The following is a 24,604-nucleotide window of genomic DNA, read 5'->3' as shown; positions in this document are numbered from 1 at the left end:
CAGACGCGCCATTGAACCAAACTTCAGTTTGGTTAACAGGGAAAGCTTGGATAACATCCTCAAGGCCGAGGTGTTTGTGAACGAGGACAACAATCAACTCAGGGCGGCTCACCTGATACTGGGATATATGTCGATCTCTCGTGCTTTCCAAGCGCCAAAGTGTGTCATTAAGGCCCGCAATCCACGTCTCCATAGGATCAGCATCGCAGTTGAGGGTTTCCTGCTCCTTGAGGGTGCTTTACTTCCGAAGGGCGTACCCTTGGTTAGTTCTTCTTCTTCCCGTCCCGTGGTAAAGGAAGTGGAAGAAAAAACAGAGAAAGAAGAAGAAGTCGTTGAGTTAGGTTCGTTTGAGGATGAATTTGAGGTATTCAACCGAGCTCAGTTGTCTAAGGACCCTTCTGGTGATCTCGGCGACACAAACTATATTGAAGCAGACTTCCCCTCGGTAGAAACTCCTTTCGAAGAAGATATAGGTATACAGAGGAGACAAAAAACAAGCTTGCTGGACTTGATTGAGTCCTAGCCAGGGAAGGAGGCACAAAGGAGAGCAGCTCAGAACAAACCACCTTCCCCTTCTTAGAGCAAGCTCCCTCCTGCTCCATCCAAACTTCCTCCTCCTCCTCCTACTAAGCGAACCCTACCGCCGAGACCCGAGCCTTCCGACCCCAAATGAAAAAGGGAGACAAAGGGCAAGAAGGTGATGGAGGTTGAGAAGTCTCGCCCCACACTGGAAGAAGAGGCCCAGCGAGCTGCCAAGCAACAAAAGGTTAAGCACAGGGGATCTGATAAGAGGATCGATCCTCTGCTTGAGCCCCAGGCCTGGCTCCTGGCTCCAATGCTTAATGGGGGCCCCCTGATGGACAATGCTTCCATCAGGGACTTCTAGAGAGGCACCAGTAGCCATGTGGCCGATGCTTTGGAGAGGGCCCTGTTACTACCCTCAGACATTGCTGAGCTGTGATCCTTTAGGAGGCACGTAAGGTTTCCTCTTGGGCATGGTAAGGTTTCCAACTTACTTAGTTTAGTTAGTTACCCCCCCCCCCTTTTTTTAAGCCTTTGTTCTCTGATTACCTTGTATTTGTTCTCTTTTTTAGGCTGTTCAAGCCACGTTTAAGGCAGAAGAGATGGCCAACAGCTGCAATAGACAACTGAAATATGAGAGGAATAGGCATGTTGCGGCAGTAGAAGCCTTTAACATTGCCGACCAGTCTACCTAGGACCTAAAAAACAAGCTAAAGGAGGAGGAGGAATGCGGATTCGGCTTTAGAGGGCGCTCAGAAGCAAGCCGAAGACCAAAGGCTACTCCTTCGCAAGGCCGAGGACTAATTGGCTATTGCTAAAGGGCAAATTGAGTCCTTGAAGAAAAAATTAGTAGGTCCAAAAAAAGCCAAGGACACTAAGGAGAAGGCCAGGGACAAGGCAATGAAAGCTCGAGCAGAGGCAAAGAAAGCTAAGGAGTAGGTGAAGGAGACTAAAGAGCAGGCCGAGTAGGAAGCTTATGAGATAGGGGTGACTAAGATTGAGGCCAATCTTAAAGCCCAAGTTCCAGGTTATGCAGGCTTTACTGCTCCCAAGTTTGGGTCGAAGCCCTCAACCAAGCTGGGGTTAAGGCTTCATCTGAACTTAGGAGAGCAGAGAACGTGTATTACCCCCCTACTCTCTGAAAGTTTGCTCCTGCCAGTTCTGAAGCCAATACTGCCCCCGAAGTGGCAAAGGCAGGTCAAGACAGTGCCACTAACGCTCCTACTCCTCTTGACAAGCCTACCGAGGAGACTGAGCATCTTAGGGTGTCAGAAAAAAAAAAAAAAAAAAAAAAAAAAAAAAAAAAAAAAAAAATCATTAACCAAGAAGTATCCCGGGATGTGATGAAGCCTCTAGCTGACCCTCAAGCTCCTCTTGCTGAGAAGGAGGCCCCTAAGAAAATGGAGTTAGTCTTGGGCTCCCTTGCTGTGCCCCTCAAAGGCATTCCTCCAAGCCAGGATTCTAAAGCCTTTGACTTAGCCTCTCGGCAACCCTCCAAGGACAAGTTGACTATAAAGCTGAAGAAATAGGCTGTTTCTGTTTATTTGGGCTGCTGTTGTTGTTTTTTTTTTTTTTTCTTCTTCTTCTTCTTTTTTATTTATTTTTAAGTGTACTTGAATTTTTGTTATGAAACTGCCTTTTTTGTAATGAAATGTGTGCACTTCTTTCAATGATAAGGCCCTTTACTTATATAATTCGTGTTTTTACTAACATTTGAGTAATCCTAGCATTGTGACTCATCTTTCATTGAACGGACAATCAAAAAATACTAAGTCCACAATGTAAATTTCAACTTAGGCTTTAATTGATAATTGAGTAATCTCAGTAATGCAATTTGCCTTCTATTGGGTGGACCACAAAAGAATTTAAGTTTATAATGTAGATCCCATACCTTCTGAATTGGTTACCACAATGGGCTAAGTTCACAGTACTTATAAAAATAGACCTCCAACTTCTAGGTTCATACATTATGGCAGGATGTGCAAGGGTACATTTTTTATAAACTTATTGACCTTAAGGAGACACTATAGTATTGACTATAAAGGAAAGATAAGTCCAGCGTACCTTGAAACGCTTTAAGTGATGCTCATAGATGGACATTTGTTTACATCTTTGTCGAATAAGGTCAGGGCAGGTGATCTGAGGAGCCAGGCTCCATTTAGGGTCCTGTTTATCACTTAGATAAATGTCTAAAGTAGTTAATTTCCTCAAGGCTTGTGGCTCAAGGATCCATGCAATACCTTGGTTCTATTTAACACTTAGATAGTTGCCAGAAGTTATTAGTTTCCCTAAGGTTTATGGTCTGAGGATCCATGCAAGGCCTTGGTTCTGTCTAATACTTAGATTGTTACCACCAGTTATTAGTTTCCCCAAAGTTTGTGATCCGAGGAGCCATGCAAGACCTTGGTTTTGCCTAATACTTAGATTGTTGTCACAAGTTATTAGTTTCCCCAAGGTTTGTGGTCCGAAGAGCCATGCAAGACCTTGGTTTTGTCTAATACTTAGATTGTTGCCACAAGTTATTAGTTTCCCCAAGGTTCGTGTTCTGAGGAGCCATGCAAGGTTCTGTCTAATACTTAAATTGTGGCCATAAGTTATTAGTTTCCCCAAGGTTTGTGATCCGAGGAGCCATGCAAGACCTTGGTTTTGTCTAATACTTAGATTGTTACCACAAGTTATTAGTTTCCCCAAGGTTTGTGGTCTGAGGAGCCATGCAAAACCTAGGTTCTGTCTAATACTTAGATAGTTGCCATAAGTTATTAGTTTCCCCAAAGTTTATAGTCCGAGGAGCCATGCAAGACCTTGGTTCTGTCTAATACTTAGATATTAATGAACTGCATGATACGTAATTTCAATAAATCAGAGTGCAAACAAAACTGCTTTTATTAATAATAATACCTTCTTAGGTTATTTATATTCCATGGACAGAGTACAGCTTTCTCATCTAAGTCTTCTAAATAATATGCACCTATTCCTGCTACTGAAGTGATGCGATATGGTCCTTCCTAGTTGGGCCACAGCTTTCCCAGGTCGGGTTCTTGGCATTACCCAAAACTTTTCTCAGCACCAAGTCTCCTGGTGCTAGTGGTCGTAGCTTCACATTGGCATCGTACCCTTGCTTGAGTTTCTGGTGGTAATAGGCTAGTTGGATCATTGCCTTTTCTCTTCTCTCTTCAATTAAATCCAAACTCTTTCCTAGCAGTTCATCGTTGTTGCTCGGAGTGAAAGTACTCATTCTCAGCGTTGGGAAGCTAGTCTCTAGGGGGATGACAACCTCGGCCCCATAATTCATGGAAAAGGGAGTCTCTCTTGTTGACCGACGTGGTGTAGTCTGATATGTCCACAGGATGTGTGGTAGTTCTTCCACCCATCTTCCCTTCGCATCATCCAACCTCTTTTTCAACCCATTGACTATGACCTTATTAACAGCCTCAACTTGTCCATTTCCTTGAGGGTAGGTTAGAGTGGAATACCTGTTTGTAATTCCCAGGTCACAATAGTATCTCTTGAAGGCCTTGCTATCAAATTGAAGGCCGTTATCTAAGATGAGGGTATAAGGGACCCCAAATTGAGAAATGATGTTCTTCCAGATAAACTTCTTAGCATCCACTTCCCTGATGTTGGCTAGGGGCTCAATTTTAACCCATTTGGTGAAATAGTCTGTGCCGACCAATAGATATCTGTTATTTTCTATCGCTTTAGGGAAAGGGCCTACAATATCCAAGCCCCACTGAGCAAACGGCCAAGGACTGAAGAAAGGATTGAGGACCCCTTCTGGTTGGTGGATGTTTGGGGCAAACCTTTCGCATTGATCAGACTTCTTGACATATTCTTGGGCTTCCTTCTGCATACTCGGCCACCAATTTCCTTGAGTGATGGCTCTGTAGGACAGAGATCTTCCTTCCATGTGACTCCCACAAATTCCTTCATGCAACTCCTCAAGCAGTAACTTTGATATTTTGGGATGTATACATAGTAAATATGGCCCAAAATAAGAGCGTTTGTACAACTTGCGATCCTCAAACAACCAGAACCGATGAGCTTTTCTTCGTATTTTCTTAGCTTCTGATTTCTCTTCGAGTAGTGTATCATCTTTAAGAAAGCTCACTATAGGATCCATCCAGCTCGGACCCATTCTAACTTGATGGATCCGAACCATGTCCTTCTTGAACCCATCTGCTCTGCATAAGTCCTTAACAAGGATGACTCGAGGTAAACCCTGCGCCGAGGAGGTGGCAAGAGCGGCCAATGAATCTGCATGCGTGTTTCCACTCCTAGAGACGTGTGACAAGTCGAAGAATTCAAAATCTGATTGCAAGCACCTGACCTGACTCAAGTACTCCTGCATTCTCACATCTCTAGCCTCTAGCTCCCCCTTCACTTGGCCCACAACCAATCTCGAGTCCGAGAATACTTCCACTGCCTTTCCCCCAATTTTCTGTACCATGGTCATTCCTTGCAATAAAGCCTCATATTCGGCTTCATTGTTTGTGGTCGAGAACCCTAATTTTAATGATTTCTCTATGGTAATCTTCTCAGGAGATATTAAAACTAGCCCCACCCCGAACCCCCTTTGGTTTGTTGCACCATCAACGTACACTTTCCAGCGTGAGGGTCCTTGCACGGAGATTGTGCTAACCTATTTTCCATCCATGTTTTGCTCCTTTGCTATTATTTCTATTAGGGGTTTGGCAAATTCGGCTATTAAATCAGTGAGGACCTGGCCCTTGATAGAGGTCTGAGGCATGTATTTGATATCGAAAGCCCCTAGAATTGTGCTCCACTTGGCAATTCTTCCCGTGTAATTGGCACTTTGGAGTACAGACTTAAGTGGAAGCTGAGTTAGAATAACAACTGTGTGCGCTTGGAAGTAATGAGGGAGTTTTTGCGTGGCATGCACTACTGCCAAAATTGCCTTCTCCAATGGTAAATAACGCACCTTGGCCTCATGTAATGATTTACTCACATAATAGACTAGCCGTTGTGTGCCACCATCAATTCGTATCAAAACCAAGCTTATAGCATGAGGGGCCACCGCAATATAGGCGAACAAAACCTTGTCGACCTCAGGGCTGGACATGATGAATGGCTGGGATAGGTATTCCTTAAGTTGCTGGAAGGCCAAAGCCCAGTCCTCGGACCACTCAAATTCTTTCCATTTGTTGATCAGGAGGTAAAAAGGTCGACACCTATCTGCAGATCTAGAAATAAATCGATTCAAGGCTGCGATCATTCCAGTGAGTTTCTGGACTTCTTTAGGGTTCCAAGGAGGTTGCAAATTGTGAATTGCTTTGATCTGATTTAGGCTCACCTCAATTCCCCTATGAGTTACTATATAGCCCAAAAATTTGCCAGACCCGACATCAAATGAGCACTTAAAGGCATTGAGACACAGTTTGTGTTTCCTTAAGATGTCAAAAATGACTCCGAGGTCTCCCACATGCTCGGACACCACTTTACTCTTTACCACCATGTCGTCTATGTAGATTTCAATACTCTTACCCAACTGTGGTTCAAACATTCTAGTCATGAATGCTGTTTTTTCTTAATCACTAGGGCTAGTGGTATTTGATGATAGCCTTGAAAGGCATCCAAGAAACTCATCCGAGGATGGCCTACAGTTGCATTCACTAACTGGTCTATCCGAGGCATGGGGAATGGGTCTTTTGGACACGCCTTGTTTAAGTCTATGAAGTCCACGCAAACTCGCCACTTCCCACTTTTCTTCTTTACCACTATAGTATTAGCCAACCACTCGAGATAGAAAACTTCCTTGATAGCTCCTGTTTTTTTGAGCTTCATCAATTCATCCCTAACAGCGTTGGCATGCTCTTTCGACGGGCGCCGGGGTGGTTGCTTCTTAGGAGTAACAGATGGGTTAACGTTTAGGTGGTGGCAGATAAAGCTCAGATCAAACCTTAGGGCCTCGTAGGCATCCCACGCAAACACGTCCACGTTTTCTATAAGAAACCCAATCAATTCTTCTTTCTCTTGGGGAGGTAGTTTCGAGCCGACTTGAAAGAACTTTTCCACATCAACACCAACAGCTTCCTTTTCTAGATCTTTGCATTTTACCTCCTCGACTGATTCATTACCGGGCAATGCTGGGGTGACTGATTGCGATAAGTCCTTTCCAGTAGAGGTCGAGGGCTCAGTACTGGGTTGGCGTGAGATGGCAACCACCATGCACTATCTGGCCATGGTCTGATTCCCCACAATCTCTTTAACCTGGCCCTCCGACGGGTATTTCACCTTCTGGTGTAGCGTAGAAGAGACAGCCCCTAGGCATGAAACCAAGGTCTAGCCACAATAGCTGTGTAGGGTGAATAGGCATCAACTACAATGAAATCCACCTCCACCATGTCTGAACCGGTCTGTATGGACAATCTGATCTGGCCCCTTGGAGTAACGGTCTTCCCCTCGAAACTTACCAGAGGGGAATCATATGCCATCAAGTCTTTGGGTTTTAAGTTTAGCCCCCTGTACAGGTCGGGGTACATTACTTCCACAGTACTACCCTGATCTACTAGTACTCTCTTCATATCAAATCCTCCAATCTTGAGTGTAACTTCCAGAGCATTGTCGTGGGGTTGGATGGTTCCGATCTTGTCTTCGTCCGAAAATCCCAACACAGGTGAGGCTCCCTTCTTGGCCTTTTTGGACTCCCGATCGTTATCCTCGGTGGAGAGACAAGCCATAGACATTACTCTGGAAGGACAATAGCCGGTCTTTCCCGGAGCAGCAAGGATGACATTTATCGTGCCTATGGGAGGTCTTAAGGATGTGTCTCTCCGGGGCTCCTAGTTTGCCTGGCCTTAATAACTACTGGAAGGATGCAAAAGGTGCCTCAGTTTCCCTTCTCGGACCAGCTGATCTAGGTGGTTGTAAAGGTTCCTGCAGTCTTCTGTAGTATGTCTGTGGTCCTGGTGGTACTGACAATACAGACTCTGATTGCACTTCATAGAGTCTCCAGCCATCTTATTTGGCCATTTGAAGAATGGCTTATTCTTGATTTTCTCCAAAACCTGATGTACCGGTTCTCTGAATACGGCGTTAACCGTCTGCGTGTTGGTTGATCCAGATTGCCCTGCGAAATCACTCCTGGGATGGTTATTGTTGTATCGGTCCGACCTGAAATCACTCCCCATTTGAGGAAAAACCTTCTCCTTTCCTTTCCCATGCAGTTGGTCCTCTTCCACTCTTTTGTATTTGTCAATCCGGTCCATAAGTTGACGTACACTAGTGATAGGCTTGCCAGTCAAGAATTTCCTCAAGCCGTGCTCGGTTGGGAGACCACTTTTAAAAGTGCTGATGGCGACATCATCAAAGTTGTCGTCCATCTCATTATACATTTCCCAATATTTGTCTGAGTTTGCTTTTAGAATTTCTCCCTCACGCATGAATAATAACAACAACGAACTCAGAGGCCAAGGAACCCTGCTGTTTGTAATGAAGCGAGAGTCAAAGGCTTGGGTGAGCTGCTTATAGGAATCTATGGAATTCGTCTTCAAGCCGTTGAACCACCTCATCGCTACAGGTCCTAGGCTAGACGGGAAAACCTTGCACATCAAAGCTTCATTCTGGGAGTGGATGGCCATTCTTTGATTAAATTGGCGCACATGCTTTGCGGGGTCCGTTCAACCATTGTAAACGGTGAACGTAGGTTGGTGGAACCACCAAGGTAACCTAGTCCCTTCTATCTTGCGCATGAAGGGTGATTTAGAGATCTGATCCAGAGCCTTACTCATGGCATCATTACCCAAGTCCCTACTAGATGGGCCCTTGTGTTTTAGTCTATGATAGTGCTCGTCTTCATAAGAGAAGGCCTTGCTTGGAGGAGTTCTTGATCTCTACCTGTAATTGTCGTCCTCTTCATCATTAGAAGATATGTCAAAACTAGAAGGAAACCACCTTCGCTGTGCATGGCGCAGTTTCTTTTTCAAATCATCTATCTCCTGCCGCATGGCTTGGCTGTTGTTTTGTCTCTGGGATACGCGACTGCCCACTTGGGAGTGGCTTTTGCTCGTATGGGTGGTATGCACACTCCCCTCTTGATTCCTTTCATTCTCCTGATTTTATTCATGTTCAAGGCCAGGAAAATTACCCTGTCGCTGGGATCCTACTGGTTTTGCCCGTTAGGGACCTACATGGCATGGGTTTTCTTGGTGTGGACCTTATCCTACCATGTCTAACTGTTGCACTCACTAACACACAAGTTCTTCCCATAGACGGCGCCAATTGTAAGGACTGGGTTTGAGCACTATTCCTAAGGGATAAGCGAATTCAAACCTAGCAAGCCCAATACAATAAATTTGTAGAGAGTGGATAGAAGAACTGGGCTTTAATGAGTGTAACAACAGTTGAAGATGATTTAAAAAATGAATAAGTAAAACAAATATGGACTTAAACAAGCAATTCAATCCTCGGCACTAGTCCGAGGAGCTTCAACTTATTATTTCTTGAGTGACAGTGACAATGGTTACAAAGTTAGTTTAGATTGCTACAATGTTTTCTTTGGTAAAATCTACGATCCCTTTTCTCAGAGTTCCCTCTTCCTTATATACTACTTTCCTCCTTCATCTCCACCATACACATGTAGGTCAGATCTGCTGTTGTTGGTCTTTGTCACATCAACCTCCTCCCAAAGCTCTTAGGTAGTAGCTGTGAGTCTGAAAAGCCATTGCTCAGGTATCATTTTCACATTAATGCAGCCAGAGTGTTAGTTGTGGAGCATTTAATGTGGAGGCAGCAGCTTTTCCTGGAATTGCTCTACCGCTATGCTCCAGTGTGCTTACTTGCTGTACTTATCTTTCTCCTTGGAGTGCTTTGGAAGATTGTCTTTGCCGGTAAATCACTTTTCTTCTACCTCATCTTTGGCTAGCCGAGGACAGAGTTATCCTCGGCACGGTTTCCTGGGTTGCCATGATCACCACTGTCTTCTTCATATGCAATTATGGGCCTTGGCATGGGCCTCAGGCCCAGTACAAAAGGTGGATGTATATCACTGGGCTCTATGACCCCACAAAACCCATTTATATGTTTATATGTATTAGCTAAATATACTCATTACACATATTTTAATAATGACATGGCCAACATGGGACCACTACTTATTACATTAATTTTTTTCTTCCCTTTAAACTGACCAAGAACCAATTTAGACTATAGTTACATTTAATAACAAATAAATAAATTAAGTTGGCCACATATGATCTTTCCCTATCAACCATCTAAAGTAAAATTATGAAACATTTTAGTATTTTGTTATTCATAATAGTTACAAACAAGTATTTTTCTAGTTCTTTACTATCTAACGTGAATGTAAAAATTGAATTTTGAACAACTACTGAAATTGTAAACAGAGAATGATGAATGAATAAATTTAATTATGTAAAATTTTAATTTGAATAATGGCTAATCATAAGTAGGAATAGATGCATGATAAAATGAGTATACTATTTTCTTTTCTTTTTTCATAATTTTAGAGATATAAGCATTTGATAATATAATTTTTTAGATCTCAAGCTCAAAAGTTTGACCTGAGCTTTAGTTTGAACTTGATATTAAGTTTGAGCTTAGCTTGAATAATTAATTAAGCAAGTTAAGCTAAGCTCAACATTTTTGGTTTCCTACAAGTTTGAACTCAAACACTATTATTAGGCTTGTCACAAGCTCGAGCTAAGTTTGAACTTTTGACTTTTCTTGGCGAGTCAAATTTGAATATGCACTCCTCGATAAAACTTGGCTCGTTTATTACCCTAATTTTTGCTGTCGAAACAAGCATAACCAAAGTACGGGTTCTTCCCATTTACCACCAGAGGAAACCCTTAGGTTTATTTTTCACTAAGAGTGGATCCACGAATCAAATAAGTGATCCAAGTTTTTTTGAAGTAATTGGAGAAGACACCAGGCCCAAATGAACGACACCAAAATATTTTCATACAATGAAGGCCCAAAATATAAAGTCTAAAAGGCCGAAAGGCCGAAGAGCATATGGCTTTGAATTTTTTTTTTTTTTTTTTTTTAATATGTAGACAAATTTGTAATACCCAAAAAAAAAAAGGGGAAAAAAAAAAAAGAGAGGTGTTTCTTTGGGACATAATTCAACGTTTTCTGTCGTTGTTAGCCACTTACTGTCATTCACAGAACCAAATGACCTTCCCTCCATTGAAAGAACATCTAGCTGCGCTGGTTGAAAATGCTTGCACTGCTGCTCTTACTTAAAACGAGATGATATAATAGCTTAAATACTCTACCTCTTGTAAGCCTCATTTTTATTTGGACCTGAAGTATTACAAGTTGTATTACATAAAACTTATAAATAAATATTTTTAATTTTTTAATTTTTTTTTTTTGGAGATCGGAGACACTCATTTTAAAACAATTGCCAGACCTAGACCCTTCTTTGCTTCATTCCTTGGATCAATGGTTGTCTGGAAATGATTGAAAGTTTGAACTATTCTCTTTAGCGTTAGAATTGCCAGACCCATCTTCCAGAAATTGAAGCTGGATTGATTCTGTAGTAGGAGAGGGTTGGTGATTACCTTTCTTTGGAAATAAGAGCCTGGAAATTTTTGCTTTGTCTTGATAAACTGCAGGATGAGGTGGTCGGGAAATTTTTGTTGTTGCATTCTTGTAACTCAAATCATATACAGAACTCAATTTTTTTGAAGGTAAATATGAGCGTGTAGAAGGAGGTTCTGAATAGTCAGGATTACTATCATCACTAAAAAAGCTATCGGTATCAGACTTTGTTGCTGGGAAGATTGAATCTATCGAGGGATGAAAATGTGGAACACTTTTGCTTAATAAATTGTTGGTCCGGAACATAGAATATTTAGGATTGCTATCATCACTAAACAAACTATCGGTATCAGACCTTGTTGCCGGGAAGACTGACTCTATAGAGAGATGAAAATGTGGAACGCTTTTGCTTTTGATGACCACATTATTTGGCTGAGACTTGGTTTTGTGGAGGAAGATCCCTAATTCAGAAGATGATAAAGATGGAGTTCTTTTATCATTTTCAGAACTGTTCGTTTCCGACTTTGTTGGCGGGAAGATTGACTCTATGGAGGGATCAAATTGTTGAACCCTTTTGGTTATGAACAAATTATTGAGCTGGGACTTGATTTTAGGGAGGAAGACTCCCAAAGAAGATGACCAAGTTGGAGTTCTTTCATCATTTTCCGAACTTTCTGTTTCTGAATTTGTTGGTGGAAAGAGCAGTGGTATAGAGCAAGAGAAGCATGGAATTGTTTCACTGACTGGGCTGATAGACTCAGACTTGGCTGATGGGAATGGTATGGGTATGTAAGGATTGAAGTGTGGAATTCTGTCTTTACTGAGTAAACTACCTGGATGAGACTTGGTTGGTGGAGCATTTGTTTCCAAGGAAGAAGGCGAAAGGGTAAAAACTCTTTCCATGAAAGATTTGAATTTTTGACTTTAGAGATCAGAATGCTCTATCAAGGTTGTCTCATCATGAAGCTCATACAGTTCTCAGCTTCTTTTCTTGCACTCCTATTCTCTCTCGAGAGGAATCATGATCATTTGTTCATTGAAAAATTATTTTCTACTTGAGATTTTGGATTGATCATTGGAGGACAATGATGAGAGATGCTCTATTTATGACCACAGTTAACGATTTAAAATGCTTTAAGCGCTAGTGAGTAGTTGATGATGCCTATTGCAGTATTGCATTGCTAATAGAATAGGAAATTTCCTCTTAACTATCATGGAAAGTCTACTTGTATTATTATTATTACTAGTCGCTAACCCGTACGATGCACGGAAAAGTTTTTAGTAACTATAAGATTTTAGCAAATCAAATGCTTTAAAATTTGAAAATCTTATAGAACTTACATTAGCACTCATCAATTTGTTTACAAAGTCAATGCTAAATAGATCTACAAATTGCATTCTCATATCCTTTGTCATTTGCAAAGTGACAGGACTCCTTTCATTATGGTTTGCATCCTTCTATCCTTCAAAGGCTTTAAAAAGTGCCATGTGGTCACTGCATAAGAATGTGTATAAGGTTATACAAAATTCTGTCATTATAATCAACATCCTAAAACTAACATCCAATCCAAAAATGTGTAACCAATGTTACACATCACTTAGTGTAAGTAAAGCCAATAAAAATTACCAAAAAAGGAAAACCATTTTGCTGGAAACATCACAATGACCAATAAATTAGATAGAAATATAAAATTAAACAAACTCATTTCCAACATGTATCTATGAAAACTCAAAAATATATAACAAATTTTCTTCTATCTTCATTTAATAAAGAAAAATGATAAGAAACTGTTATTCTAACTTTTATAAATTGCACTTATATCTATCACTTTCATCGAACTATTTGATTAACAGGAATACAAACAACACTTAGTGTAAGTAAAGCTAATGAAAGTCACCAAAAAGGGAAAACCATCTTGCTCACAGAGACCAATAAATTAGACAGAAATATAAAATTAAACAAACTCATATACAAACACGTATCTATGAAAAACTAAAAAATATATATAACAAATTTTCTTCTATCTTCATTTAATAAAGACAAATGATAACAAAATGTTATTCTAACTTTCATAAATTGCACTTATATCCTTTTCTATAAGCAAGCAAAAAATACATAGCTCAAGTTGTAATAACAAAATTGGAAAATTCTTAATGGAAGAAGGTAAGCTATTTATGAATTCAGCTATAGATATAATAGGCATATGAAAGCAACAATAACACCAATCAATCAATTATCCAACCTAGCACACACTATTTAGGTAGCTTCCCTAGTGAATTAGGCTACAATGAATTGCACAAATTGGCCTTGATACCAACTGTGCTTTCAGTGTTAGATGCTCAGGCCTTTTTGAGAAATTACACTGCCTCTTTTAGGTTATTTTGATGTAAATCTTTTTTTATATATAAATAATTACAATAGGATTTTATATATATATATATATATATTATTTATGTACATAGACAAATAGTTAACCCTATACTAAAAAAAAATTCAGAAATTTAGTACATAGGCAAACGAATACCATACCTTTAACCTTGATTCGAATGGAGGAAAAGACTGAAGAGAAAGGCAATAAAAAAGTAGAAATTAATCAGGAATATTAAATCTAAATAAAAGTGAATGGAAGAACAAAAATTAAGAATGAAATCTGCTTTAAAACAGCAAACGAATGTACAAAGAATTAAATCTGTTGCTGTTTGGTATTCATTGAAAGCTCCTAATTAAATTTGTTTACAGTTACAGATTTCTAAACAAATTTGATCACCAAAGCTTATCTACAAAAATAAATGAAAAAAAAAACACTAATTTCTAATCAAAACATTAACATTCAAACTCTCTCATGTTTCTAACCATATATTTGATGTGTGTTTAGAAGAGAGCATACCCAAACAACCTTCAAGGATCCTTTGTTGTTTCTTGAAATAATTAGATATCCAGTTTCTTTTTCCTACAATTAAATGCATAAGATGAATGAATGCATCAGAAATCATCAAATTTTGATTTTTTGCTTTCCAAAAGACTTAACATCATGTATGTCAAAGAATAAGCTTAACATCTGCTAGAATAGCTTAAAAAGAATAATTGCTGGAGTTTCACTACAATTCTACTATAAAACAAAACAACAGCTACAACCCAACTGAGAACATAAAATTTCTTCCTACATTTTACAATCAGAGACAGACCAAAACAAAAAAGACATGAACCTGTAGAATTTCTTCCTTTGTGTCAGATTTTGAAGGTTGGGAGGCTCTTCAATACTATCTGCACTTTCTTACAAAACCTGTAGAAGTTGCGTTACTAAAGAAGTCATTTTTTAAATGTAAAAGCAAAATTCATGATTATTTAATAGATGTTCGAACGTAAATTATAACCATAGCTAGATCAGAATGACCAAATATAACATTATTATGAATATTGATCATAATTCAGGTGTGTGTATATATATATATATATATATATATATATTGAAAACTCATAAATTCAGGTATATAATTACAAGTTTCGAAACATATACAGGCTACAGCAAACCTCTATCAAGTAAAAAAAAGTTTTACCTGTGAATGAGATAGAAAAGAAAAAAAACTGATGAAAGTTGTGAGCATTAGAGCACCATGACCAAATCCATGATAATAAAAGGAAATTAATTATGAGATACAAACCTCCATTGACAACGAAATTGAGAAAGTGGAAAACCTTCTGCGTGGTCCATCTATATTCTGGTACTCTCAATTGTATCCGAATTAATTGAACCTTAAACCACATAATAATAATAATAATAATTAATTTTACGTAATTACCAAATTCCAATTGAAAATTAAATATTCTTCTTAAATAAATAATAAAAACCTAAGCGGTGAAATTTAAAATTAAAAAAAAAAAAGGTACCAGAGCTACGAAGTAGACGATGCCGAAGAAAGCAGCGAGGATGTGATAAAAACGAATTTCAATTCTATGAGTGTTTCCCTGACTTCAACAAAAAAGAATAGAGAGAAAAAGGGGATAGGAATTGAAATCCCTAAATTGACAAAAAAAAAAAACTAATTAAAGAAGAAATCCTTAAATTGACAGAAAAACCTAATTAAAGAGAATAGGAAAAGAGATTATTCATAGATTAATTGAGAGATACCGAGATAGAATGCGCTGATATGGAGGTTGGGTCAAAGATTGAAAACGTTGGCTCCCATGGTCATGCCCTTGCAAGCTTTCTGCAAAATAGCTTGGATCTGTGTGTGTTTGAGAGAGTGAAGATGTTCTGCGTTTGGTGAGTAATGTTTAAAGGAGAGGTTCTGGGTTTGGTTTTGTCGAAAGGAGAGGTTCTGCCGTTCTGCCCTTGCACTGTTGCTCTAGGTTTTGCCGTTTTGTGTTGTTGCTCTAGGTTTTGCCGTTTTGTGTTTGGTTTCAGAATTATATCGGGAAAACTATTTGGATTGAGAAAGGAGGGTATATATATTATATATTTAATTAAAAGAAATAAATCAGATTTAAAAATTAGAAAAAAAATGCTGACGTGGAAAATTGTGGGAGCGGCAGAGGCTTCGGTTTTATATATATATATATATAGATTATTATTTAACGTTGGAACTTGCAAGTGAACACGGCCTCACGCGTTTATATATATATATATATATATATATATTTTTTTTTTTTTTTTTTGCGAAGAACAAAAAATAATCTCATTTGACTTGAATCGGTCGTATAATATTATTGAATTCTGACCCTAGTTGGTAATTAGTAATTACGCGTACGCGTACGTATGTAACAATTAATAATACTCCTGTTTGCCGATTTGTTTCCAACTGCACGGTAAATTGTGCGTTATTTTGGAATGAGAGTTTCATTCCTGTTTGTAACGCACAAAATAAACTGCAAAAACATATGGACTATAAAATACTGAAGAGATAAAGTTGCAGTCAACTACAGCAATAAATGCTTAAGTAACTCCTAAGAAATAGCCTTAAAAGAGTGGAGAAATTATACAGTATTCTGGTGGACTACGTCACTTATCTACCATTCTACTAAAAAACTCTCACTTGTTTAAAATTGCTGAGTCAATAATTAGTTTTTGTTTAAAAAAATTTTCTAACTCAGTAATTTTAAACAGGTGAAAATCTTTTAATGAAATGGTGGACCACGTCACTTGTCCACCACAAGGTCCTTATAATTTCTCGAAAGAGTGAAACCCGTATCATTTGTTACAATTCCTAAAAAATAGCAATAAATGATAGCTAATAATTCAATTATTAGCTTTTGGATGAATATTAATTACTTAATAATGTTGCTATTAACGTCTATTGAAATCATTTTTTTATTAAATAGATTACCTAAAATTAAATTGGTGAGAATCTTATGCAATACAAAAATTATTGTATTTATTTAAAAAAGAAGTATATTTTCGTAAATAAATTAAAAGAGAAAGTATATGAAATGCTACGTCCATAGTAATTTCATAACAAATCATAAGTGGTAAGCTATTAATGGTTTTAATTTGAGCCCACATTAACAATACTAATAGCTTGCCATCTAGAATTTCTTGCGAAATTATTGCAAAAATATTGTGGATGTAGTATTGCTCTATGACAAATGTTTCAATATTTTAAATGGAGATTTTTACATGTGCCGTTATTTCTCTATTTCTGTATTTTTCTGCCAAATTTTTGAAACATACTTCTCTTAAAAATGTCGAATTATATCCGTCCATATACTTACTATAATGTACATGCACCGTATTTTACTAACTATGATCCTGACTAGAGATGGAAAGGTTCAGAAAGAGTGCCGAGGGACTTCTTAAATTTTTAGTTCCTGTGTTTGGGTTTAGGAGAGTCCTAGAGAGAGACACAACTTCTAAAATCGGGTTTCTACAACAACAACAAATAAAAAATAAAAAATAATAATAATAACAGACACTTCTCAATTAGGACGAAAAGATGGTAGAATATGAAACCAAATATAAAACAAGGAAGAGTATAGATTTTCCTTTCCTTTCCTTTTATTGAAATTTTGTACTAGGAGCTATTATAACTTATAAGTCTTTATTTATTTATTTGATATAAAAAGATCGTAACTTTATTAACGCTCTGTTTGTTTCATAGGAAAACTTTCTATAATGATAGTTTTCCACATTTTCCAATGTTTGGTAGCAAAAAAAAAAAAAAAAAAAAACCTGGTTAATGGAAAACTATTTTTGGTCAACAGAAAACCCTAATAAAAATAAGTCTTATTTTCTATAGGTTGTTTTCTAAAAAATTCATTTGGAAAACAATCTCTCTCTCACCCATTGTATCTCCTATAAATATTATCTTCGTCTGTAGCCGTGGGAAACATAATTTTTTGGCGCCTTCCCTCTCTCATGGTAAGATTTCTCACTTTTTCTCTCTTCCCTTTACTTTTTCTCTCCTCATACCCTTACTGTCACTAACTCCGGTCTCTCACTCTATCCTTCCCATAGGTCTCTCTCTCTCTCTAATTGTCTCGCTTCTCTCTTTTCTCCATGTTTCTCTTCCCCTCTGTAACACAATTCTCTGATTAGATTTTTTTTTCCTTCACTGATCGGTCAATAGCTTCGACTTGCAAAGGAGAACGAATTTGCAACAGTAATTATTTCATTCTTCTCTACTAAAATCCCAATTCTTTACTTTGAATTTCAAGCTTGATTTTCTTTTTTCTCTAAGAAATTTTCGATATGAACCAAAGTAGACTCAACCATATTAGGATTTTTCTCTAACCAAATTACATAAATATCCATGTTCCGAGCCAAAAGGTGAGCTGGAAAATTGTCGTTTGGCCTAACATTGGAAATTTTCACATGCCTGAAATGTTGCAGCTTTATTCTAATCCCTCCAACAATATTTTCAATAGCAACTGGAGCTTTTCTTATTACATTTAATGCATCGACAACTATCTTGGAGTCACTCTCAAACACAACATCACGTACCCCCACATCCCAAGTAAAGCGAACCCCCCTTCCTCCAATGCTTTAGCTTTGATCTCCATAGATCCTAGTGGAATTGGTAGTTTATTGCTTAAAGCTGCCTCTACCTACCCTTTGTAGCTCGAATGATAACCCTGACACTTACAAACTGTACAAGTTAACAAAAGTAGCCCCATTAGTATTAATCTTATACCAAGACTAGGTTGGGGGTGTCCACTACATTATATCACTGGTTTCATGATGAGCCAACTTGAAGTTAGCCGTTTGAAACTTCTTCATTAAGTACTTGGCATTCTGCAAAATCTCAATTGTTGACTATCTTGTTTTACCTTTGTCTCATTGTATTCCTATTAAATGATGTAGAATAGACAGCATAGGCCTTCCTAGAGCAACAAGGGAGTCGGAAATCACAACGCAAGATCAAGGGAGGTGCCAATAGAGGACATCGGGGTGAAGATGTTGAAATTGCATGAAATTTGGTAAGTTGAACGGAAACAGCAATCTAATCCAAACTCAAGAAATTTAGGCAAATTTCTTCGTTAAGACCCTAAAAACAGTGTTTTTGCTATTTATTGTAATATTTTTTTTTTCTTAATAATTTTTAGTTTAAAAGTTAAAATAAGGTCCCATCTGTTTTGGGACGTCGTCTCTTAGAGACAATATTTTCAATTTTCGCAATTATCTAAATTTTGCTATTTTTGGAAAAATAACTATTTTGCCACCTAATTATGTGATTAGCGCAGATTAGGGGTTCTGGGTGATTTCATAGTTGCCTTAGGTTTCTTTTACTATTTAAACATATTATAGCCTGCAGGAAAATTCAGTTTTTTCAGATTTATAATAGTACAGACTTTGTCTATTTCTCTTTAGTGGGTTTCAGAATCCTATCACCTTGTGGATTCGAGGGACCTCTTGTGAATTCGAGGTTTACATTCAGAAACTAACTTGTTTAATTTCTTTTCCATCTAGAAAGCAATGTGTTTATTTTCTTGTAACTTCTGCGATATCATTAAACCACATACACCATGCCAGTGTGACATAAAATACTTGAGGTCTCTGAACTCATGGAAAACACCACCTTGACACTCAAATGAAATGCCAGATAAAGTCTAGACTTCACGGGCCTTTGGACATCTTAGTCTTTACTAATTATCCATAAAATACGTTCATATATATATATATATATATATTTATACGAAAATATTTTTTTTAGACATTGGTATAGTGGGCATAACTTGAGTGTTATTCCTTAAGTTTTCCAATTAAATTATTTCATGTATTTAACTTATCCTCCTCAACACAAACAAAGATAAATAGCAGAAACAGGGTTAATGAATAATATTTCCAATAGGTCGGTTCAAGAGATTTCTTTTACACACACACATATCACCATGATGCTCAATACCTTGGTAAATCAAATTTAGCTACTATAAGATAAGTTCGATTAACAGGTGTTACTACATTTTTACCATAAAACTTTCTAAGCCAATGCTTTTTGTTAACGTATATTATGTTTTGGGCTTTAGGCCCAATTAGGTTACTTGTATGGCACACTTGTACTTGTACTACACTCTACTTGTACTGCACATATATGCCTCCTATATAAAGGTAGTGATGTATATTCTTTGATTCATGAAATACAATACAATTATTTTGTATTTCTAACATGGTATCAGAGCCACTGCTCTGACCTTTTCCTACCAGTCTTGTCTTCATTAGTGTGACTTCCTTTCTTTTACTAACGCTTCCGCCATCACAACTGCCGCCGCAGCCTCTCGCCGTTGAACCTCCGACGTCATCCAGCCGTCGTCCTTGGGTTCCGGACCTGCAGCCGTCGTCGTTAAGGAGTTTCACACTGCATAGACCACTACTCTTCACATCACCTCTGCGAATATTGCTCCGATTTCATTTTTGAAGGTACCACTGAGATCGTCCTGCGCCGATCTACACATTCGTGGAAGCCTCGCCACCATCGGAGACCGCACGCGCCCCCACGCGCCGCTCAAAGCTGCTGAGACGCCGATCACGCGCAACACGCGCAGCAGTTTCCTTGCACGCGCCTCCACGCATTGCCACATTAGCCCTAGCTGCGTCAGCATCCACTGATTTGCTGACGTCATTGCCACGTCATCCTATGACATCATCTGCTGGTCATTGACCGTTGACTGTTGACCAGCCGTTGACCGTTGACCAGCCGTTGACCGTTGACTTTTTCAGGGTTGACTTTTTCCTGTCCAGGTTCTCCTTACCCAGTTTTTCGCGTAGATTTCATTTGTGCTGTCTATTTTTGCATATTTTGCTTCAAAATGAAGAATAAGGACAAGTCTTCTTCCTTTTGCAACAATCGTCGCCGACAATCCAACAAACGTTTTTACAATTTTTGCAAACGTTTTGGCCATAATATTGAGACTTGCTATCAACGCAACAAATCAGCTGTTTCCATTTCTGCTGCTACTGTTACTAACACTGAGAGTGTCCAACCTATGGCTCCCGTCTCTGCAAAGTCTCAGTCTTCTGGATCCACTTTCACCATTTCCAGAGATGACCGTATAAATATCATCGCCAATGTCATTCGTCTGGTTGATAATGCATCTTATTCCTCTTCTCTCTTAGCTTTATCTGGTATGTCTCCTACCTCTTGGCTTATGGATTCTACTTGTTGCAATCACATGACACCTCACTCGTCCTTATTTTCTGACCTTAAACCTGCACCGCACCCTCTTAATATTCGCACAGCAAATGGTTCCATAATGTCTGGTCATAATATAGGTTCCGTTGCGACCTCCAATCTCTCGGTTCCTGGAGTCTTTAATGTTCCTGACCTTTCTTATAATTTATTTTCTGTTGGACAATTAGCTAAGTTGGGTTATCACATTATCTTTGATTATTCTGGGTGTATTGTGCAGGATCCGAGGACGGGACAGGAGCTTGGGACTGGTCCCAGAGTTGGGCGTATATTTCCCGTGGACAACCTTCGTCTTCCACTTGTTGCTCCTGTTTCTGTTGCTGCAGCTGCTACAGCTTCTTCAATTCCTTCCCTTGCACTTTGGCATGCTCGACTTGGTCATGCATCTTCCTCTCGGGTACAACAATTAGCTTCTAGAGGTTTGTTAGGTTTAGTGTCTACACAAAATTTTGATTGTGTTTCGTGCCAATTAGGAAAACAACCAGCTTTGCCTTTCAATACTAGTGAATCAATATCCACTGATATCTTTGACCTTATTCATTCTGATGTTTGGGGCCCTTCTTCTGTCTCTAGTATTGGTGGGTCTCCATATTTTGTTGTCTTTGTTGATGATTACTCTCGCTATAACTGAATTTTTAATATGAAACATCGTTATGAATTATTGCAAGTATATTCTAATTTTGCAAAAATGGTTGAAACTCAGTTTTCCAAACGCATCAAAATTTTTCGATCTGATAATGCTCTTGAATATACTCAATATGCTTTCCAAGCTGTTTTGCATTCCTATGGCACTGTTCATCAACTAACTTGTCTAGGTACCTCTCAGCAAAATGGTAGAGCCGAACGGAAACTTCGTCATATTCTTGACACTGTTCGTGCTCTTCTTCTCTCTGCCAAAGTTCCTGCTCCTTTTTGGGGCGAAGCTGCTCTTCATGCTGTTCATACTATTAATTGCATTCCGAGTCCGGTTATCCAAAATCAAACTCTATATGAGCGCCTTTTTGGGTCATCTCCAGACTATCACCACCTTCGCTCCTTTGGTTCTGCTTGTTTCGTTCTTCTTCAGCCACATGAGCATAACAAACTTGACCCTCGGTCAAGGTTTTGTTGTTTTCTTGGCTATGGCGAAACTCAAAAGAGGTATCGGTGTTATGACCCTATCTCTCATCGTCTTCGTGTTTCCCGCAATGTTGTCTTTTGCGAACATCGCCTCTTTGTCGAGCTCTCTCACTTTCGTGCCTCCCTATCTTCCTCCTCTGTTTTAGATCTTTTTCCAGATGAGGCACATATTCCTTCTGTAGCTGCTCCTGATCCTCCTGTAGTTGCTCCTGATTCTCTTGTAGACTTCTCTGTCCAACCACCAGATATCATTGATCCCTTTCCTAGTTCACTCTTTAATGAATAGGTGGAAGATGAACAGGTTGAAAATGAGCTACCCAACCCCAACCCTGAGCTTGGGTCCCCTGCTCCTGCTCCACCTGAAGATCTTGCACAAGACATTCCACCTCGTCACTCAACTCGAGTAAGATCTATTCCTACACATTTACTTGACTATCATTGTTACACTGCTCTTGCTACATTACATGAGCCTCACACCTATCGTGAGGCTTCCACTGACCCTTTATGGCAGACTGCAATGAAAGAGGAACTTGATGCATTATCTAAAAACCATACTTGGGATTTGGTGACACTCCCTCCTGGGAAATCTGTGGTTGGTTGTAAGTGGATCTACAAGATTAAGACTTGCTCTGATGGGTCCATTGAGCGCTACAAAGCTAGTCTTGTTGCAAAAGGTTTTACACAGGAGTATGGGATTGATTATAAAGAGGCCTTTGCTCCGGTTACTCGTATCTCATCTGTCCGTGCCCTCTTAGCTGTTGCTGCTGCCCGTAAATGGGATCTTTTTCAGATGGATGTCAAAAATGCATTCCTTAATGAGGATTTATATGAAGAAGTTTATATGCAACCTCCTCCTGGTCTCTCTGTTGACTCAAACAAGGTTTGTTACCTTCAACGTGCGCTTTATGGCCTTAAACAAGCTCCACGAGCTTGGTTTGCCAAATTCAGCTCTACCATCTCTCATTTGGGTTACATGGCCAGTCATTATGATTCTGCCTTATTTCTTCGTCGCACTGACAAATGCACTATTTTACTTCTCCTGTATGTGGATGATATGATCATAACTGGTGATGACCTCAGTGGCATTCAAGAACTCAAGGATTTTCTCAGTCAGCAATTTGAGATGAAAGATCTTGGACATCTCAGCTACTTCTTGGGTCTTGAAATCACTCATTCTACAGATGGACTTTATCTTACTCAAGCTAAGTATGCTTCTGAACTCTTGTCTCGAGCTGGAATCACTGATAGCAAGACTGTTGACACTCCAGTTGAGTTTAATGCGCGTTTGACTCCCTCAGGGGGGAAACCATTGTCTAATCCCTCTCTTTACAGACGATTGGTTGGCAGTCTAGTTTATCTCACAGTTACTCGTCTAGACATCTCCTATGCTGTTCATCAGGTGAGCCAGTATCTATCTGCTCCACGAACAACTCACTATGCTGCTATTCTGCGCATTCTTCGATACTTGAAGGGCACCCTCTTTCATGGCCTTTTCTACTCAGCTCAGTCTCCTTTTGTACTCCGTGCATTCTCTGATGCTGATTGGGCAGGAGATCCTACTGATCGCAGGTCTACTACAGGTTACTGTTTTCTCCTTAGTTCTTCTTTGATTTCTTGGCGAAGCAAGAAACAAACTTTTGTGGCCCGCTCCAGTACTGAAGCAGAATATCGTGCTCTTGCTGATACCACATCTGAGCTCCTTTGGCTACGATGGCTCCTTAAGGATTTGGGTGTGTCCACCTCCTCTGCTACTCCCCTTTATTGTGACAACCAGAGTGCCATTCATATTGCTCATAATGATATCTTTCATGAACGGACTAAACACATCGAGATTGATTGTCATTTTATCTGTTATCATCTTGTCCATGGTGCTCTTAAGCTTTTCTCCGTCTCCTCCAAAGATCAACTTGCAGATATCTTCACCAAGTCACTTCCTAAGGGACGCACTCGTGATTTGGTTGACAACCTCAAGTTGGTCTCACATCCACCTTGAGTTTGAGGGGGGCTGTTAACGTATATTATGTTTTGGGCTTTAGGCCCAATTAGGTTACTTGTATAGCACACTTGTACTTGTACTACACTCTACTTGTACTGCACACATATGCCTCCTATATAAAGGCAGTGATGTATATTCTTTAATTCATGAAATACAATACAATTATTCTGTATTTCTAACACTTTTAGAGCATCTATTAACTTTTCCTTTATAAGATACCCAATAATATTTGTCTAAAACAAAAGATCCTCCTTAACCTGGCGTTGTTGTGGATTTTAACAAATGATTATTATATTGAACAATTCCACACATGAAAATATGTTCAAATACACCGCAATGCTGAGTTAAGGATGTTTTGATTTAGACAAATATTATTGGGTATCTTATAAGGGAAAAGTTAATGGATGTTGTGGATTTGAACAAATGATTATAATATTGACATATCTAATCATATGTTCATGTGTGGATTTGTTCAATAATTTTCTAAGCCAATGCTTTTCGGAAAAAATTATAATTGCACCACAATTAAAAAAGGGGAAAGTACACCTAACCCTTCTCTTTGGCTGAAAATTTCTAATTTGAGAACTTCTTCGTGCTCACTTTATATAACCATTTCTGAACAGAGCCAAAAGTGTAGTCTATGGATTCTATTAAAATTATTTTAATTCTTTTTATTTTATACGCGGTAAAGGACTCAAGAAGCCACCAACCTTGATTGTTTTTCCTTCTCATTTTAAATTTTTATGCTGTTTTGTTAATGCAACGCCATTTTTTTAGTGTTACTAGACGTAAGGAAGTTTCATCCTCATTCAGTGAAGCATA

General features: G+C 38.9%; 1 long non-coding RNA gene across 2 annotated transcripts; it reads right to left on the bottom strand.

Annotated features, from left to right (window-relative positions):
* Nucleotides 1–12,457: 12,457 nt before the first annotated feature.
* On the bottom strand, nt 12,458–15,007 carry LOC115967799. Of its 2 annotated transcripts, XR_004086552.1 has the most exons (6): nt 14,936–15,007; nt 14,710–14,800; nt 14,254–14,330; nt 13,935–13,997; nt 13,577–13,606; nt 12,458–12,541 (listed from the first exon to the last, which is right to left on the bottom strand). It is a non-coding gene; the product is annotated as an uncharacterized LOC115967799 (long non-coding RNA). The 2 variants fall into 2 exon arrangements; XR_004086551.1 differs by having other exon boundaries at nt 13,935–14,330.
* Between the last annotated feature and the right edge of the window lie 9,597 nt (nt 15,008–24,604).

Source organism: Quercus lobata, chromosome 11 (genome assembly GCF_001633185.2).
Source record: "Quercus lobata isolate SW786 chromosome 11, ValleyOak3.0 Primary Assembly, whole genome shotgun sequence".
NCBI lineage: Eukaryota > Viridiplantae > Streptophyta > Magnoliopsida > Fagales > Fagaceae > Quercus > Quercus lobata.
The sequence above is the reverse complement of the archived record's forward strand: the minus strand, read 5'-3'. Positions and strand labels throughout refer to the sequence as shown.